We start from the raw sequence: 7,968 nt of genomic DNA on the forward strand, positions 1-7,968 counted from the left end.
ATGAAGTGGATGAAGAGGAAAATAACAACAAAGGAATGGAATTAAAGAATATAATTCAAATAGAAGTATTCACACTAGCTTCGTTGTTCAGATGTCCTTGCTACCTTACATGTATGGTATCGTAATCACATATTGTAAGAGGTAAAATGTATTATTAGCCGGATATTTTCCCAACTTCACTCATATGAGGAGCAGGCTCAACAACATTTCTTTGTATACCTTCTATTCATGTTTCAAATTATTGCTTCAACTGTTTGTGATTGTATACTGTTCCCCACATTTAGAATAAGAAAAAACAAATTTTGAATTTTATAGAAAACAATTTTGGGTAACAGTTTTTTCTATGATCTTCTTTTCATTTGTAATTGATAATGATACATTGGTATGCTTGATTATGCTTCATATCATTTGATACTTTTCAGAAATATTCTGTTTTATAATGATTTGTTTTAAAACCAACATACATACATAATATTGTATTTTCAGATAAATGTTTAACTACTGAGAAATAGCAGCCATCATTTCATTTCACATACATGATACATATTTCTCTTGAATTGTTATTTTTTTGTTTAATAAAGTTAAAATTTCAGAAGCATCAGAAATTCATGTTTCTGATACAAACATAGCAAATGAAGTATCTGCTACATAAGTATGGAAATAAAGTGACCCGGATGGACATTTAACTGGACTATAAAAAAATCTCTAGTTTAAATCCAGATTCTGTTAATATTTCCATTGTCTTTATTTTTCAGAGGTTTTAATCCATACTGACATAGCAATTCAAATTAAAAAGATAAATGTAATAATTGATACTTTTATTGGAACATATTTTTACATATATATATAAATCATTCTTCAGGTTTATTGATTTTCTTTAGGAATTAAATCATGCAAAAAGAGTCTTTTTTATTTCAAAGTATTTCACACAAATAATCAAGTGTTTCTAATGTTCTTTCAGGAGGAGCTATAGCCATGCCCTGGAAGTCCTGATGCTTTCTGGTATCCTGAAACACAAACAAAAGAAGATATAAAGAAAAATACTACAAATTTCCATTAGTTTGGCAGTTTTGGTCCATCCATGTATACTTAAGTATATACTGTCCATTTTGGTTGTTTTTGCATTGCGACATGTAAAATAAAATCTCAATGAGATTTATGTCTAATTTGTTAATGAAAATGTTCTTGAAAAGCACTGTAATTTCTCTATCAAAAAACATTTTTGCTAATTTTTGTTCAAAACTAAATTTTTAATATATATATATGCGAATCATGATGTACAATACCTGACTGAAACTATTTTCTGTAATTCAGAAAGTCAACGTCTGCAACTTGCCAATGTGCTCTTATCTGACAATATCATCCGTGAGTTGGAACAAACATTCTGTAAATATAGAGCAGAACATGACTGGCATGTGGCTATATTCCATGCTTGGAAGATAACAACTTTTGTAACTGATCACTTCAAGGTTATTATGCTCATTTATTTTTTGACTGACACTCTTTAAAATGCAAACATTTCTTTCACAAATACATGGATGAATAGTATAAACCTTTGGCCATACTGTAGACGAATGAGCCATTACAGAATGCGATAAGGGCCCTGAATGATTACACATTAATGACTAAGGAAGCACTCAAAAGACATGTCAAAAGTCAAATGAAATGTCAATAATTATTAAAGCTAGTAATATTAATTTTGATAATAGAATCTTTATGGAACATAAATAAAGAAAAAGTTAATGATGCATTAAGGTATAATCAAACAATCAGGTCTTTTTAAAAAGCCAATTGCAATGCTTTAAGGATGAGAGCCATGGTTGCTATAGAAACATGAGAATAGTTAAAGTATTAAATCTTCAAAAATTGTAACAATTATCTCCAACGCCCAAAGTTGCACAATGTCACTTGCACATCTGCATACTATTTTTTCAAACAGCAACCTAGCAGCCATTTAACATACCTGAGTAAACTAGTTTCTGCACTGCTGAGTCTCCAACTATTTCCCAATACTCAGAACATGACATTGTTGGTGACATCATGAAGTATGATATTGTATAACATCTAGCCATTTCTCATTACTAGGAACTGTACAATCTGTAATAAAATCAAGTAAATCAAATATTGCACTTAAATATATCACCATTCAGAACATAAAAGTAAGAAAAATACAGAAAAATAGTATTATTGACCGGCTAATGATCATCACTCAGAACGTAAAATTCATAAATAACAAAAAAACATTATTAATGACTGTCTTTTGTTTATAACTCAGAAAGTTAAAGTAAAAAACGACAAAAAATAGTAATATTGACTGGCTAATGATCATCACTCAGAACATAAAAGTAAAAAACGACAAAAAATAGTAATATCGACTGGCTAATGATCATCACTCAGAACGTAAAAGTCAAAAACAACAAAAAATAGTAATATCGACTGGCTAATGATCATCACTCAGAACGTAAAAGTCAAAAATGACAAAAAATAGTAATATCGACAGGCCAATGATCATCACTCAGAACGAAAAAGTCACGAACGACAGAAAAATAGCATTATTGACTGGCTTATGATCATCACTCAGAACGAAAAAGTCACAAACGACAGAAAAAAAAATAGAATTATTGACCGGCTAATGATCATCACTCAGAACGAAAAAGTCACAAACGACAGAAAAATATCATTATTGACCGGCTAATGATCATCATTCAGAACGAAAAAGTCACAAACGACAGAAAAATAGAATTATTGACCAGCTAATGATCATCACTCAGAACGAAAAAGCCGCTAACAACAAAAAATAGAATTATTGACCGGCTAATGATCATCACTCAGAACGAAAAAGTCACAAACGACAGAAAAATAGAATTATTGACCGGCTAATAATCATCACTCAGAACGAAAAAGTCACAAACGACAGAAAAATAGAGTTACTGACCGGCTAATGATCATCACTCAGAACGAAAAAGTCACAAAGACAGAAAAATAGAATTATTGACCGGCTAATGATCATCACTCAGAACGAAAAAGTCACAAACGACAGAAAAATAGAATTATTGACCGGCTAATGATCATCACTCAGAACGAAAAAGTCACAAACGACAGAAAAATAGAGTTACTGACCGGCTAATGATCATCACTCAGAACGAAAAAGTCACAAAGACAGAAAAATAGCATTATTGACCAGCTAATGATCATCACTCAGAACGAAAAAGTCACAAACGACAGAAAAATAGAATTATTGACCGGCTAATGATCATCACTCAGAACGAAAAAAGTCACAAACGACAGAAAAATAGAATTATTGACCGGCTAATGATCATCACTCAGAACGAAAAAGTCACAAATGACAGAAAAATAGCATTATTGACCGGCTAATGATCATCATTCAGAACGAAAAATTCACAAACGACAGAAAAATATCATTATTGACCAGCTAATGATCATCATTCAGAACGAAAAAGTCACAAACGACAGAAAAATAGAATTATTGACCCGCTAATGATCATCACTCAGAACGAAAAAGCCGCTAACAACAAAAAATAGAATTATTCACCGGCTAATGATCATCACTCAGAAAGAAAAAGTCACAAACAACAGAAAAATAGAGTTATTGACCGGCTATTGATCATCACTCAGAATGAAAAAGTCACAAATGACAGAAAAATAGCATTATTGACCGGCTAATGATCATCATTCAGAACGAAAAAGTCACAAACAACAGAAAAATAGAATTATTGACCGGCTAATGATCATCACTCAGAACGAAAAAGTCACAAACGACAGAAAAATAGCATTATTGACTGGCTTATGATCATAACTCAGAACGAAAAAGTCACTAACGACAGAAAAATATAATTATTGACCGGCTAATGATCATCACTCAGAACGAAAAAGTCAAAAACGACAAAAATAGTAATATAGACCGGCTTTTGATCATCACTCAGAACGTAAAGAAGGAAAAGACAGAAAAATAGTAATATTGACCGGCTATTGATCATCACTCAGAACATAAACGAAGGGAAAGACAGAAAAATAGTAATATTAACAGGCTATTGAACATCGCTCAGAACGTAAAAGTCAAAAACGATAAAAAATAAGTTTCAAATTGACTTTTGATCATCACCCAGAACTTGAAAGTAGCTACAGTATTTACTTTAAAAGTATAGTCATCTCCAATACTTAGCAATAACGTTGCTGTCAAGCTTAAAAACAGAATACGTAATCCAGTTACTCAGTTTCTTATTTGTTCAACTCACCTGATACATTAAAGATGTTCTTGCACATCCAAGAAATGAAAAGAAACATTTAACGTACATGTTTATGGTGGCAGACAACAATTTTAATTGCATTTCCATCTGTATGATCTTGGGTTGTGTCAATTCGGTATTGGTATGATCTTTAGCGCTTACCATTTTTTACAAGGGAATAATTCACTTTGACACCGGGGCACAACTGCTAAGGAAATTTAGCTAACGCTAAGCCAGCAGCCAATAGCTAGCAGCCAATAAGTGTTTGCGTTGACTTACGGAAATAGATACGACGAAATAGAGAAAATTGCCAAATACATTAAGTCAGCAGCCAATAAGGAATTTAATAATAACCGTAATAAAATTTGCACTGAAAATTCTTGAAATGCACCAGATTGTGGAAGTAAAAGGAAACATAAAACACATTTATTGGTGAACGCTGAATAAGAATTGGACGTAATTCAGTTTAATGCAATAAATAAAATGATGAAAGAATATCAATTAAAGAAGACAACAAGTCTGGTTTGATATCAATAACATAGATCGCTGTATAGATGTATTTGTAACCAATAAACGAGGACTGGACATTCTGTATGATGCAATAAATGTAATATTAAATGAATATTAAAGAAAAATTAAATAAACATACAATCATGATCAATCTCTGTTTTGACGTACAGGCCACCACAGCCTAACCAATTGAAACCAAACATCACGGAACTTGGGTGGCTGTTACGACCAGAAGGAGGCGATGTGACGCCCCAAGACCGGGTACTGGCATGTAGGGGACATCCAGGGCTATCACCTAGCACCGCCCAATAACTTCCATCTTGGGGTGAGCTTGACCAAAATTGACCCCCAACGTCCAGGACCCCCTATTTGGGTAAAACAAGCACATGGACCTACTTTGGGTGGCTGTTACGACCAGAAGGAGGCGATGTGACGCCCCAAGACCGGGTACTGGCATGTAGGGGACATCCAGGGCTATCACCTAGCACCGCCCAATAACTTCCATCTTGGGGTGAGCTTGACCAAAATTGACCCCCAACGTCCAGGACCCCCTATTTGGGTAAAACAAGCACATGGACCTACTTTGGGTGGCTGTTACGACCAGAAGGAGGCGATGTGACGCCCCAAGACCGGGTACTGGCATGTAGGGGACATCCAGGGCTATCACCTAGCACCGCCCAATAACTTCCATCTTGGGGTGAGCTTGACCAAAATTGACCCCCAACGTCCAGGACCCCCTATTTGGGTAAAACAAGCACATGGACCTACTTTGGGTGGCTGTTACGACCAGAAGGAGGCGATGTGACGCCCCAAGACCGGGTACTGGCATGTAGGGGACATCCAGGGCTATCACCTAGCACCGCCCAATAACTTCCATCTTGGGGTGAGCTTGACCAAAATTGACCCCCAACGTCCAGGACCCCCTATTTGGGTAAAACAAGCACATGGACCTACTTTGGGTGGCTGTTACGACCAGAAGGAGGCGATGTGACGCCCCAAGACCGGGTACTGGCATGTAGGGGACATCCAGGGCTATCACCTAGCACCGCCCAATAACTTCCATCTTGGGGTGAGCTTGACCAAAATTGACCCCCAACGTCCAGGACCCCCTATTTGGGTAAAACAAGCACATGGACCTACTTTGGGTGGCTGTTACGACCAGAAGGAGGCGATGTGACGCCCCAAGACCGGGTACTGGCATGTAGGGGACATCCAGGGCTATCACCTAGCACCGCCCAATAACTTCCATCTTGGGGTGAGCTTGACCAAAATTGACCCCCAACGTCCAGGACCCCCTATTTGGGTAAAACAAGCACATGGACCTACTTTGGGTGGCTGTTACGACCAGAAGGAGGCGATGTGACGCCCCAAGACCGGGTACTGGCATGTAGGGGACATCCAGGGCTATCACCTAGCACCGCCCAATAACTTCCATCTTGGGGTGAGCTTGACCAAAATTGACCCCCAACGTCCAGGACCCCCTATTTGGGTAAAACAAGCACATGGACCTACTTTGGGTGGCTGTTACGACCAGAAGGAGGCGATGTGACGCCCCAAGACCGGGTACTGGCATGTAGGGGACATCCAGGGCTATCACCTAGCACCGCCCAATAACTTCCATCTTGGGGCGAGCTTGACCAAAATTGACCCCCAACGTCCAGGACCCCCTATTTGGGTAAAACAAGCACATGGACCTACTTTGGGTGGCTGTTACGACCAGAAGGAGGCGATGTGACGCCCCAAGACCGGGTACTGGCATGTAGGGGACATCCAGGGCTATCACCTAGCACCGCCCAATAACTTCCATCTTGGGGTGAGCTTGACCAAAATTGACCCCCAACGTCCAGGACCCCCTATTTGGGTAAAACAAGCACATGGACCTACTTTGGGTGGCTGTTACGACCAGAAGGAGGCGATGTGACGCCCCAAGACCGGGTACTGGCATGTAGGGGACATCCAGGGCTATCACCTAGCACCGCCCAATAACTTCCATCTTGGGGTGAGCTTGACCAAAATTGACCCCCAACGTCCAGGACCCCCTATTTGGGTAAAACAAGCACATGGACCTACTTTGGGTGGCTGTTACGACCAGAAGGAGGCGATGTGACGCCCCAAGACCGGGTACTGGCATGTAGGGGACATCCAGGGCTATCACCTAGCACCGCCCAATAACTTCCATCTTGGGGTGAGCTTGACCAAAATTGACCCCCAACGTCCAGGACCCCCTATTTGGGTAAAACAAGCACATGGACCTACTTTGGGTGGCTGTTACGACCAGAAGGAGGCGATGTGACGCCCCAAGACCGGGTACTGGCATGTAGGGGACATCCAGGGCTATCACCTAGCACCGCCCAATAACTTCCATCTTGGGGTGAGCTTGACCAAAATTGACCCCCAACGTCCAGGACCCCCTATTTGGGTAAAACAAGCACATGGACCTACTTTGGGTGGCTGTTACGACCAGAAGGAGGCGATGTGACGCCCCAAGACCGGGTACTGGCATGTAGGGGACATCCAGGGCTATCACCTAGCACCGCCCAATAACTTCCATCTTGGGGTGAGCTTGACCAAAATTGACCCCCAACGTCCAGGACCCCCTATTTGGGTAAAACAAGCACATGGACCTACTTTGGGTGGCTGTTACGACCAGAAGGAGGCGATGTGACGCCCCAAGACCGGGTACTGGCATGTAGGGGACATCCAGGGCTATCACCTAGCACCGCCCAATAACTTCCATCTTGGGGTGAGCTTGACCAAATTGACCCCAACGTCCAGGACCCCCTATTTGGGTAAAACAAGCACATGGACCTACTTTGGGTGGATGTTACGACCAGAAGGAGGCGATGTGACGCCCCAAGACCGGGTACTGGCATGTAGGGGACATCCAGGGCTATCACCTAGCACCGCCCAATAACTTCCATCTTGGGGTGAGCTTGACCAAAATTGACCCCAACGTCCAGGACCCCCTATTTGGGTAAAACAAGCACATGGACCTACTTTGGGTGGCTGTACGACCAGAAGGAGGCGATGTGACGCCCCAAGACCGGGTACTGGCATGTAGGGGACATCCAGGGCTATCACCTAGCAGACCGCCCAATAACTTCCATCTTGGGGTGAGCTTGACCAAAATTGACCCCAACGTCCAGGACCCCCTATTTGGGGGTAAAACAAGCACATGGACCTACTTTGGGTGGCTGTTACGACCAGAAGG

General features: G+C 40.4%; 1 protein-coding gene and 1 long non-coding RNA gene across 3 annotated transcripts in view; both read right to left on the bottom strand.

Moving 5' to 3' along the window:
* The window catches only part of LOC128204926 (neo-calmodulin-like), a 363,327-nt gene that overhangs the window by 99,296 nt on the left and 256,063 nt on the right, over positions 1-7,968 (bottom strand). The gene's annotated exons all lie outside the window — the stretch shown is intronic.
* LOC128206529 (uncharacterized) lies at positions 848-4,309 on the bottom strand. Of its 2 annotated transcripts, XR_008256493.1 has the most exons (4): positions 4,257-4,309; positions 1,964-2,097; positions 1,287-1,384; positions 848-1,007 (listed from the first exon to the last, which is right to left on the bottom strand). It is a non-coding gene; the product is annotated as an uncharacterized LOC128206529 (long non-coding RNA). The 2 variants fall into 2 exon arrangements; XR_008256492.1 differs by lacking the exon at positions 4,257-4,309 and having other exon boundaries at positions 1,964-2,204.

Source organism: Mya arenaria, chromosome 10 (assembly GCF_026914265.1).
Source record: "Mya arenaria isolate MELC-2E11 chromosome 10, ASM2691426v1".
Taxonomy (NCBI): Eukaryota; Metazoa; Mollusca; class Bivalvia; order Myida; family Myidae; genus Mya; species Mya arenaria.